Below are 12,833 nucleotides of genomic sequence, written 5' to 3'. Positions count from 1 at the left end.
TTTACAGGTGAACCTTCGACCACTCCTTTTGGTAGATATTTTTATTAAATTTTGGAATAGATCCTGTAGTATTTTGGTCAATTTACAAGGATGAAGTATACATATATGATAAAAGATATTTATTTGAAGATTAAATTATATGGATATCATCAAATTTAATAAAATTATATAAATCATATTTTTTATTAATATACAAATCAACTCAAATTTATATACATATATTATAGGTAGTGATGACAAAAAAGCCCATACCTATAGGTCAAATCTGTACGGACATAGATACGGGTCACAAATGGGTACCCGTGGGTTTTACAAACAGGTTTTTAAAAATATCCGTCATAAATAGAGGCGGTATGGGTATTATGGTACCCGTGCCTGCGGGTATCCGTTACTTATGTGATTACTATATTATATTTAAATATTAGATTTAATAAAAATAAAAATTACACTACCCTAACTTTCATTAGACTATGTACAAACCCTATCCATTTGCTCAATTGAGACATTACAAGTATCTAAGAATTTATATATGTTGAGGTATTTCTGCTTTTTTGTCTTAACTATTGTCTCCCTTAATTCTCTTCCAAAATTAATATTCTGTCCATACCCTATCCATTTGCTCAATTGAGACATTCTTAGTTTTATGAAGTGTTATAAATTGTGATTGTCATCATGGTTGTGTGATCATTATGCTTGCAATTATTGTGTTGCAAATTACGTTTCTTGCAGAGTGAGTTTTTGTGTGATTAAAAATATTTTTAAATTTGATGTGCTCCGATATAGCCAAATGTTACATAATGCGGACAAATTTCTATCTCACACCATAAGTATAGTGTGTGATGCAGTTGCGACAATGATCACAACTAAAATGTTGGGCTCGCATGGATGTGATATGTAATTTGAAACAATGGTATCAAGTAACATGTAGTATACAAATACTGACATTACAACCACCCAACCCAAAAAAGAAAAGAACTGCTGATTTAAAATGGAAAAAGTGTATTGAGAAAAGCTTGAGCAACAATGAATGTAAAGGGAAAGTTCACAAAAAATTGACATGGGTAGTGTAGTTTGACTACACTATTCCATGTTTGGTATAGGTTTTGAATTAATTATGGGAATGATGTATATTTTTGGATCTCGTGGATAGGGTCCACGATTTCTCCAAAGTCGTGGATGGGAAATGCAATTTCCAACCAATCTCGTGGACCTGAGCCACAACTTTCTTACACCGTGTCAGCCTTCATATAAGTTGTGCACTTGGACCACCACTTTCATGGCAATGTCGTGAACTAGGTACACGAGTTTCATGCAATTCTCGTGGACCAAAGACATGAGATCCAAGTCGTGTCTTGGATCCACGATTTCCAAATAACATATATACCCCCACCCTAGCTCAAACCATATCGAAGGAAGACAACCTAGGAAAAATATTTAGGGTAATTCGTAATTGAAGAAGTGTGATTATTCAAGGTAACTAAAAATACTTTATATTTTTCAGTTCATTTACTTCTATGAATTTTATTTAACGTTACTGTATGTTTATATGTAGATGACAATTATTAGGGATATTGTTAGTGATTTTAGTGATGAGGAGGACATTGAGCTATGTGTTGATGATGATGTTCAGATTACCACTGGTGAGCTGGTTAACATAACATATGATACTCCTTCATCTTTTTTCGTTAGCATTGATTATCAGTCTGGACAAGATTTTCCATATAGAAGTACTGACATAAGTAATGATGTGGATAATGATCTTTTTGTTGGTATGCAATTTGAATCAAAGGAAGTAGCAATAAATGTTGTAAAAAATTTCAGATTAGGAATTCTGTTGATTACCATGTGGATGAGTCTAGGTCAGATAGATATGTTGCAAAATGTAAATATTATGGTTCTGAGTGTGAATGGAGAATTCAGACATTGAAAAGTGTGAAATATGATATTTTGGAGATTAGAAAAATTAGTGGAAGACACACTTGTGTATCCACAAATATTCTTGAGTGGCATGCTGCTGATCGGGTTATGAGGCAATTTGGTCTACAACAACCCATCACAAAAGATCCAATTAATCTGGAGAAACAACACAAGATGGATCTACATGGGAAAAATGACTACAACTCGCCACAAAAGCATAACAAGTGGATTCAAATTTGGAATAACTAGGAAAGCTATGTGGTAAATGGTTTTCTCGATGACCACCATTTGTATAAGTACTTATAGTATATGCAATGGTACTTACAAAGGACAAGGAAATATATCTCTCCAGACGAAGCATATTCGGCCGGATCGATAAGAATCAGAAATTTTCTATTTCTAATTTATTTTAAATTGTATTGAGATATTCTAACATTATAATTTTTTCCACTTTTTTCAGTTCAATTTTATTAAAATGATTCGGGATTGGTGTGCTCCTACAAATGTGTTTCCAAATCCATTGCAGTCACTGAATGACGTCTACCTAAACTGCAATGAGATGATGGAAGCATTTGCTCAACTACTTTCAATCGCCTTCTCCTCAACTACTTTCAATCACCTTCTCCTCAACTACTTCTCAAGCTCCTCCTACACAACAGTTTCAAATGCCCGTGCCACATGAGTTTCAACAACATTATGAGAGTCAAACTCAGACGGATACTTATCCGCAGACATATACTCAAACTTCTGCTCCTCAATAATAACAACAACAACAACCCTTTAGGTTTGAAGGTTTCAGAGTAATGAGTGACTTCTCCTTCTCTCACTTAGCATCTTCTTCGCAATTTCAAGGAATGCCATTAATGTTTGGTACTACTTCAAATACTCCATTGTCAGCATTTAACTTTCAACAATATTATCAACCGACAATGCCTTCACAAACTGACGAAGACGATGAAGATGATGATGACAAAGATGAGGAGGAGCCACAACTAGTTAGAGGTGGAAGTGGATAACCAAGACAACATCAATCACAACAACAACAACTATGAGTCCAACCACCTCGAAGGAGGAAGACACCTGGATGTGGAACATCATCTCATAGACACCATTAGTAATTTCTATTCTCGTTCTGTTTTTTAAATGTAATTATTTTCAAATTCCTAATACAATTATCAATCTCATTTCTATAAAATTGTCTTATTATTTTAATTTATGCATTTTATTTTTAAATAACTACTACAATAAATGTTAAAAAATATCAAAAACTTTAACCAAATTTCATAAAACTAACACTTTAGTAAAATTATCATATTCAATTTAATTTTACAATTTTAATTTAAACATATTATTTTTATTCACTAAAAATCATAAATCTTAACTTTTTTTAAAATCTCACTATAATCAATAAAACTAACCCCTAAAATAATAAATAACCCAACCATATTCGTGTAAAAGGGAAATTCAAAACTCACCATGTGCCATTCGATCTCGTGCATACTGTACACGACTATGGAAGTCGTGCATGGTATCCACGACTTTGCTTGAGGAGAGAGTGTGTAAGAAAGTCGTGGCTCAGGTCCACGAGATTGGTGGGAAATCGCATTTTGCATTCACGACTTTGGTAAAATCATGGACCCTATCTACGAGACCTAAAAACTACAACATTCCCGTAATTAATTCAAAACCTATACTAAACGTGGAATAGTGTAGTCAAACTACACTACCCACATAAATTTTCCAAAAGTTCACTGCAATTGTAAAACTTTGCGCATTAAATCTATTTTCCGGTGGAAAAATCTATTAGGAACCAACCATCCTAGTGGTCCCGATGACCAACCAAACCCTACAACACATGCAATTTAAAACCAAAACCCTTCTGGGTCATTAAACATTTGATTGTCCCATATGTCAGTATCTTTACCCAATATTGGAATAAAAATTATCTGTTCCAAAAAGTTCTTATTTTTTTGTCTCAAACCAATCACATTCCAACAAGTAACATACAAAAGTTATTTTATACTTTTATATTATTCTTTTTAATTATATGACAATCTTTAATTGGATTGGGACACCTAAAATGAGACAAATGATTTCCATTCCTAATAGCGGAGGGTCCAATATTGGAGAGGATCTGAACCCTCTTGGCTAGAGAAAGAGAGAGTGGAAACAATAACAAAACCAGAAAAGAGAATAATAACAAATCATCCTCACAAAACCCCTCTCTTTTCATGCCAATTCCGTACTCCAATAAGCAGCAGCCACAACTAAAGAGGAAAAAGAAAAGAAGGTCTATAAAAGCTCCATTACTGAATCTATTCGTGTTCATTTTACATCTTTACATTAAGTACAAAATCAGAATCTTAACCATAGAAGTCACAATGCATGGGAGATAAAAAGAAAGAATGATACATTTGCTTGGCATTTTACTAAGGAAAGTAGCCGAACTCCTATGGTGGATATGCTTTATCATATAGAGAGGGCACAAGTTGCGTACTTTATGCTCATTTCTCTTCATGTTTTGGGTCCTTGGGTAATTGGCTCTACTATTTAAGTTTCCCCCCTCTCAAGTGGAGAATGATGTGGTTTGTTGTAGTCTGGTCTATTTGGAAGTTGAGAAATGACATCATCTTTAGGGGGGTAATTTTAGTTATATTCAGATCATGGACTTGATCCAAATTAGATCTTGGTTGTGGATTTCCAAAAAGTTGGGATCTTTTTCCTTTACTTTTGCACAATGGTGTATTGATCCCTATACCTGTATTCTTCTTCTTTGTAAGATGTAATTGGGTTGGCACCCCTTGTGCCTGTTTTTTATATACTTTTGCTTATAAAATAAAAGTGCTACAAACAAATCCTTTTGAGGTTTATTATTCTAGTCTCTTCTACTGGCATTAAAGGGTCAACCTTGTTCCAAAAAAACGAAAACTATTTTTTCCTCACAACTTCAACATGATGTGATATTTCATTGGCTTTTAAGTTGTGGTTAGTCCTTGTTCAAAAACTGTTTATGAACTAATTATATTATAGATCGGTTTTTTTATCCCACTTAAAATTAAATAATTATTTTATTATTAAACAAATTTAATAAAATTTTGATAGTCCGGTTATGGTTCGCGTCGTGTGTAACTTCTCTAAAAATAGGAAAAAGGTCTACGACCAACATCATTTTTGTGTTATAATTTCCTTATAATTGGTGAAATGCCAATCCTAGGATCGCAAATCTCATGATTCTCACATATAATATAAAACAAGGATACAAAGTCATACCTAAATCCATATTTCTCAGATCTATTACTTTTGCATGCCTTTGGAGAGAGTTTTGGTATGACCTCAACCAAGTCCTGATTTTTTTATGGAACCTCCATTTTCTCTTTGATAGAGAAAGGTACAAATTATCTGTGATTTGATGTCTTGGGGACCATAACCGTTCCTTATGCGTTAACTTATAGGGTTCACATTATTCCCTATAGGCCAGCCTTTTGGGTATCCACTCATTTAGTCCATATCCGTTATCAGTTTTAGAAGTCTTATGGATTGTGAGAAATTAGATCACTTGTTTTGTAACCCCAAAATAAATAGTTAATATAATTGCATTAAATATATGATGTCCACCTTAATTAGAAATTATGAATTTCTAACAATCTCCCACTTGGGCTTCATATTTTTCCCAAAACAATTAGATCAAGTATTCTTTAGGCGCACATCCTATGCTATTTATATTTAGACTTCTTCTTAATACAATCTGGTCCATCTTATATATCAACTATGAAGCCACCATGACCTTCATCACTTTCAAGCGTGACTCGACCATGATGATCATAATATTAATATACTAAATGAAATAGATCAAAATGGATGAGTGATATGAGAATTTCATGCAATGTGATCTCAAACATATCTATTTCCAACTAGTCATTCTTTATTCTTTATTGAGATTAATCCAAAATCTTTAATTGTAACACAATATTTACAAACAAATACACAAGTTTAAAATAGAACAATAAACCATCAACTTTGTTATGCATAAAGTTACAGATGACGTCCAAAGTAAATCACAAAATATATAGACTCCCACAGAACTAAGGTATCCTAAGGAACAATACACATATGAGCGACGTGTGCATGAAATACTTGAGGTATCAAACCCTTAGTCAGTGGATCAACTAGCATAAAATTTATCCCTATATGTTATATGAAAATTTGTCTATTTTGAATACTTTCTTTAACAACGAGAAACTTGATGTCAATAAATTTTGACTTTGTAGAACTCCTATTATTGTTGGAGTAAAGTACCATAGACTTGTTGTCACAATAAATTCTTAGTGGTCTTTTAGTGCCATCAACGACACGTAAGCCAATGGCAAAATTCCACAATCATATATCATGGTTTGACATCTCAAAATAAGCCATGAACACCGCATCTATGATTGAAGGAGATAACGGACTTCCAAGAGATAACACCTCCAACCAATGTAACATATCCAAAGATGAAGTGCTCGTTGTCTTGACATGCAGCAAAAATAGAGTCAGAATACTCAACGATCTCTAAATTCTCAGATCTCTAATAAGTAAGCATGTACTCCTTTATGTCGGGACATGTGCAAAGTTAAGTATACATTAGACTTCCTACTTCAGATGCACAAGAAAACTTTTACATCTCATATCTTTGAAGGTCATTTTTGGGGCATTATTCGAGACTAAAGTTGTCTTCCTTAGCTATAGGGTTATCCCCTGTACTCTAGCCTATCATCCTTCCTCACCACCTTCATGCCCAAAGCCTCTCGCAATATGATCACATAAGATGGTTGAAAAATTAAAATACATCAATTTTAGTAAAAAAATAATATTCAAATCACATATCATCATATGCCCAAACCATGTGCTCCTCTTTAATGTTTAGTTTTATGTACTTTTCCATTTAAATCATTAGGTTGAGTTAATACCTCTAATGAAACACATAAAGTAACAACTTGATCTTGGGATACGTCTGATATCCTATCCTATTAAGTAAAAGGAAATCAATACTTGATATTAATTAAAAATAATAATGTAATACTAAGAAATTGAACAATTACTATTGATAACATAATGCATCAAATTAAGGTAATGAAATTAAAAGCAATTTTTTAATATCAAACTTACTAAAAAAAATTCAAATAAAGAAAGCAACATTATTTTAGCAATTGTCCTACTGCAATTCAAATATCAAACTTTGTACAATGAGTTTGCAAGTTGGATCATGCTTCAAAAGAATAATAAGGTGAAACATTGATGCAGGAAAAAATGCAGCAATGAAGACTCTCAATTTGCACAGCTGATGCTGAAACTATGCCAATAATTATGATAGAGTAGGGTTCTTCTCATCCCTTCCTAACTAGAAGGTAGGTGAAGTAAGTCCTTTGATGCTAGACTGATTTTATTATTTATAACACTACTTATAAGAAGAAAAGAAAGAAAGGAACATAGAAGATTGATTCTTTATGGTTAACAAGTTAACATAAGGTTCTTAAAACATATATAGTTGTATAATAATTATCAAAGTCACATATTCTTAGATATTTTATTATAATATAGAGTAATTTTTTTTAACTGGATCTCCTCCCTTATGAAAAAAGAAAGAAAGTCATATAAGTTTTATGTATGGTTGAAACCATAAGGTGTGAGTTATCTTTCTTCTAAGCTGAAATCTTCTCCTGAATTGGAGAATGTATTACTACAATGCGAGATTAGTTTCGTGATGTATAATCTTTCTTTTATAAATAGTTAAAAATTTGTACCATTAATATTTGTTTAAGACCACATGTCACACTCTCATTCAATTCTAAATCTTCCTTACCTAAGAGGACCGAGTTTCCTTTCTTTTCCAATCTTTTTATTTTTTATTATTTCTTATTGGGACTAAGGTTAAAAATAATGTTGTTGATAATAATGTTTTAGCTGAGATGTCGTGATCATTTTACGACATACTTGGCCCCATCTTTATTTCAAATCTTATTTTTTTTAATTTGCATCAAAAGTCTAGAGACATTAATACTTTTAAATTTTTTTAATACATGATTCATTAGAATATTATCATGGAGACTTTTCTTGGATCACAATAGCTGCCAGATGTTTAAGTTGTAAATATTCTATCAATAAAGAATTTCCTCCTACATATAAAAATGTGGTTTGCACGTGGATCATTCTCCTTATCCCTTAACTCTTTACATTTTTGCATTGTTTGATTTACTTAACTTGACATTTATATCATCGTGTGTTAATTCCATATTTTATTTTGTACATTAACTATTCATGCATACAAGTTTAGTCAAGTCTTCGTATTTTGGTGATTGAAGAAAACATGTTTGTAAGAAACAAGAACTGGTTAAACGATTAAGTTTTTGGTTAATTGATTATACGCAGAAGCAATTAATTGATTAAGACATAAGTTCTTCGATTAAAAAGTGAGGAAAATTGTAGAACAACTTTATTAATCGAATAACAGTAATTGTATATTGAACCACGTATTCACCCCATGTACCTACACATGGGTGTCATCCTTGTTGTGGTTAATTATTTCTCTCTGTATATGCTTGAAAATAGATAATGTTTTTGAAGTATGTATTCATTTTCTTATGGAAAATGATTATTCTCCCACACGTAAGAAAAATAACATATATCACTTTCTTATAGGTAGGAGGATTTAGTAGGAGAATATATCATTACTCTTTTCATATTGTAACACAGAGTGAACTTAAGATGACCAAATTGTGGAAGTGATAAAGAATACAGACATTGTAATATGTGTTACAAATTATAAATTTCTAATTAAGGTGAGCATCATATATTTGATACAATGATATCAGTTATTTAATTTCGGGGTTACATTATAAGTGATCTAATTACTGAAACCCCTTAGATTTCTAAAAGGTTATAACAGATATGAGCTTAATGGGTGGATACCCACCAGGTTAACCCATAGGGGATAATGGGAACCCTATAAGTTAACACATCAGGAAGGTTATGGTCCCGAATACACCAAATCAAATTCAGTTTTCTCCTCTCCCCATCAGAGTGAAAACGCAAGTCCCAAGAGGAATCAGGGATTTGGTTGAGGAAGGCCATCATACCACAAACCCTCTTTCAGAAACGCAAATCAAAGGAACACATCTAGGAACATGGATTCAGGTATGACACTGCACCCTTTTGTTTAATATATGTGTGTCATTAAATTCAAGATCCTAGGATTGATATTTCACCAATCATAAGGAATTTCCAACAAGTGGTATCAGAGCATGGTTCTGAATTTTATGATTATCCATTAAGGGTGTTTTCCCCAATTTTGTATGAACCCTAATTTTAATTTTGGGATTATTGAATTATGCTTCCGCTATTATGTTATAAAGATTGAGAATTTAGGGTTTAATTTGGGAATTTATGCAATCTAATTATTGCATAATTGTCTTGAAATATATGACTTAAATCAATTTCTTGTTTGTTACTTTTGTTGATTGCTGCTATGGATTACTAGAACGAATCTGGAAAGGAACATATTTATGTTTTATTGTCACAATATGATCTTGAAACCAAATGCATGTTGCATTGCTATTACTATTGTGTTTTTTAAGTTGTAGTAACAGTTCTGTGAATGTATTTGGCTATTAACAACTTGAATTTTTTCTATTGTTGAAAGTTTCACAAGCTCTTAATTGAGAAGTGTGCTTAATATATATTCATTGCATTATTGTTTTGGAAGTTTCCTTGTCATGTTCTCTTATACTTAATGTCAATTTACGGTAAAGGTTAATAAACATCATTCCTTGTCCATTTTGGGTGGCTACGGTTATGTAATGGTTGCAGCTTGCTAAATTCAGCAGTCAGTGGGTTAATATGATGAACTCTGGTTCTTTTGGCCGGTTATAGTATAGTAATTATGCTATAGTAATTTGCAAGCTCTTGGTTTGATGTGTTACATAATTGAATGGAGAATGAGTTATGTATCTTTAGGATCTACCATACGTGAACTAGGCCAAGCTAAACTTTCACATAATGGTATAATGATGTGTATATGACAGGTTTGAAGAGAATGTTATGTTCTTGGTTAAGCTTATCTAATATATAATCTATAGTGCATCTAATTTTTTATTTATGTGCTTATTTTTGTAATGGACCCATGTTTTAATTTTTTTTGTCTGATAATTATTTTGGATTAATTGATGCAATATGTTGCCAAAGTAACCTCTATTGTGGAAATTAATTGAATTACACAGATGAATATGATATTATTTATGCGAATTGTGTTCGACCCAAAGGAAGACACAATTTGGCCAAATAATAACATACATGTGATGATAAATATGTAACAATTATAAAGTTTTTTTCATGTGAATAATAGTCGCTCCAAAGAAAAGGCTATTATTTGACAGAACTAATTGTTAATATTTGATCATTACATTGAGAGTACCACTTACAAATTAATTTCTCTGTCCAAAGACTAGAAATTTATGTTGTGCTAGGTATCTTGTGATAAGTCTATTATGTGAACATGTCTTGTTTTAAATATATTACATGACTTGTTTGTTTAGATTTAAACATATTATTAATTCTTTGTTATATGGATTTAGTGCCTTTTACCAATGTTGCAAAATTTTCTGCTCAAATAAGTAACATCTCACTGCTGAATGGGACAAACTTTAAGGTCTGAAAGGAAGCCGTAGAAATCATTCTCGGCTGTATGGATTTGGATCTGGCACTTCGTGTGGAGAAACCCATTTCCACTGCGGAAAACCTCGATGAGGCTAAAATTGAGAAATGGGAACGCTCTAACCGAATGTGTTTGATGATCATGAAACGCTCTATTCCAGATGCGTTTCGGGGCTCTATATCTGATGGTGAAAGTGCAAGGAAGTTCCTTGAAGAAATAGAACAAGTCTTTGCCAAGAATGAAAAGGCGGAGACGAGTAGCCTTTTGGTATATGCTTGATGTTTCCATTTCCACTAATGAAATACTGCAAACAAATTCACGTTGTACAAAACAAAAATTAAAAGAAAGTTCAGCCACCATATGTCACAAGTGTTTAGGTCATATATCTAAACAAAGAATTCAAAGACTTGTGTCGGATGAAATTCTTGACCCTTTAGATTTATCAGACTTTGAGGTCTGTGTTGAGTGCATAAAGGGAAAACAGACAAACAAAAAGAAATTAGGTGTTGAAAGAGCTAAAGATGTCTTAGAACTAATACATACGGATATATGTGGTCCTTTCCCTATGGCTTCTTGGAATGGACAACATTATTTTATTACGTTCATAGACGATTACTCTAGGTACGGCTACCTATATCTTATACATGAGAAGTCTCAATCCTTGGGTGTTTTTAAGTCTTTCAAGGCTGAAGTTGAACTTCAACTTGGAAAGAAAATTAAGCCTGTCAAATCTGACCGTGATGGTGAATACTATGGCATATATGATGGATCAAGAGAACAACGTCCAGGGCCATTTGCGCTTTTCCTCAGAGAGTGTGGAATTGTTTCGCAATACAGTATGCCAGGCAAACCTAGCATGAATGGTGTTGCTGAGCGACGAAACCGAACTCTTAAGGATATGGTGAGAAGTATGATTAGTCATTCTTCCTTACCAGAGTCTCTTTGGGGGAAGCTTTAAAGACTGCAGTTTACATCCTTAATAGGGTGCCAAGTAAAGCAGTTAACAAATCCCCATATGAGGTTTGGACTAATAAAAGACCAAGTTTGAAACAATTGCACATTTGGGATTGTCCAGCTGAGGCGCGGCCTTATAGACCGCATGAAAGAAAACTGGACTCTAGAACTGTTAGCTGTTATTTCCTTGGCTATGCTGAACGCTCTCGGGGCTATAAATTTTATGATCCCACTTCAAGACTCTTTTTTGAGACGGGAAATGCAAGATTTCTTGAGGAAGTTGATTTTGGGAAGGAAGAGAACATAAGGAATGTTGTCTTTGAGGAAGAACCGGTTACTGATTGTGAACAAGTTCTTGTGCCTATTACCATTCAAGGAATAAATTCGGTAATAGAAGTTAATGTTCAGAATATTGTTCCTGACAATATTTTAGAACAAGACAACAATGAGGTTCTCCCTCAAGTACCCATAGAACAAATTCAACAACCTCAAGAAGTAGAAGTGCCATTAAGGAGATCTACTAGAGAGAGGAGAAGTGCAATTCCTGATGATTATATTGTATTTCTTCAAGAACATGAGGATGGCATTGGGTTAACAGAAGATGATCCATTGAATTTTTTGTCAAGCCATGAAAAGTTCTAACTCTTAAAAGTGGATTGATGCCATGAAGGATGAGATGAAGTCTATGCATGATAATGACGTTTGGGATCTTGTCGAATTACCTGAAGGTGGGAAACCTATTGTTTGTAAATGGATATTTAAAACCAAGATGGATTCAAAGAGTAATATTGACAGATATAAAGCTCGTCTAGTAGCTAAAGGCTTCACTCAGAAAGAAGGCATTGATTATAAAGAAACCTTCTCTTTAGTATCTTCGAAGGATTCTTTTAGAAAAATATTGGCACTAGTTGCTCAGTTTGATTTAGAGCTACATCAGACTGCGTTTCTTAATGGTGACATTAAGGAAACGATCCATATGGTGCAACCAGAAAACTTTGTGTCAGATGGCTCAAAGTCTATGGTATGCAAATTAAAGAAATCCATCTATGGGCTTAAACAAGCTTCTCGTCAATGGAATCACAAATTTCATCAAGTTATTACCTCGTATGGTTTTGAGGCAAATAAAGTTGAAGATTGTGTATACCATAAGTTCAGTGGGAGTAAATTTATCTTCATGATATTATATGTCGATGATATACTGCTTGCTAGCAGTGATATGGGACTATTGCATGAGACCAAGAGATTTCTAACGAAGAATTTCGAAATGAAAGATCTT

At 33.1% G+C, this 12,833-nt stretch overlaps 1 pseudogene; it reads left to right on the top strand.

Annotated features, from left to right (window-relative positions):
- The window catches only part of LOC109344652, a 58,710-nt pseudogene continuing 48,597 nt past the window's right edge, over positions 2,721 to 12,833 (top strand).

The sequence above is a fragment of the Lupinus angustifolius genome, chromosome LG04 (assembly GCF_001865875.1).
Source record: "Lupinus angustifolius cultivar Tanjil chromosome LG04, LupAngTanjil_v1.0, whole genome shotgun sequence".
NCBI lineage: Eukaryota > Viridiplantae > Streptophyta > Magnoliopsida > Fabales > Fabaceae > Lupinus > Lupinus angustifolius.
This window is presented reverse-complemented; position numbering and strand designations above follow the sequence as displayed.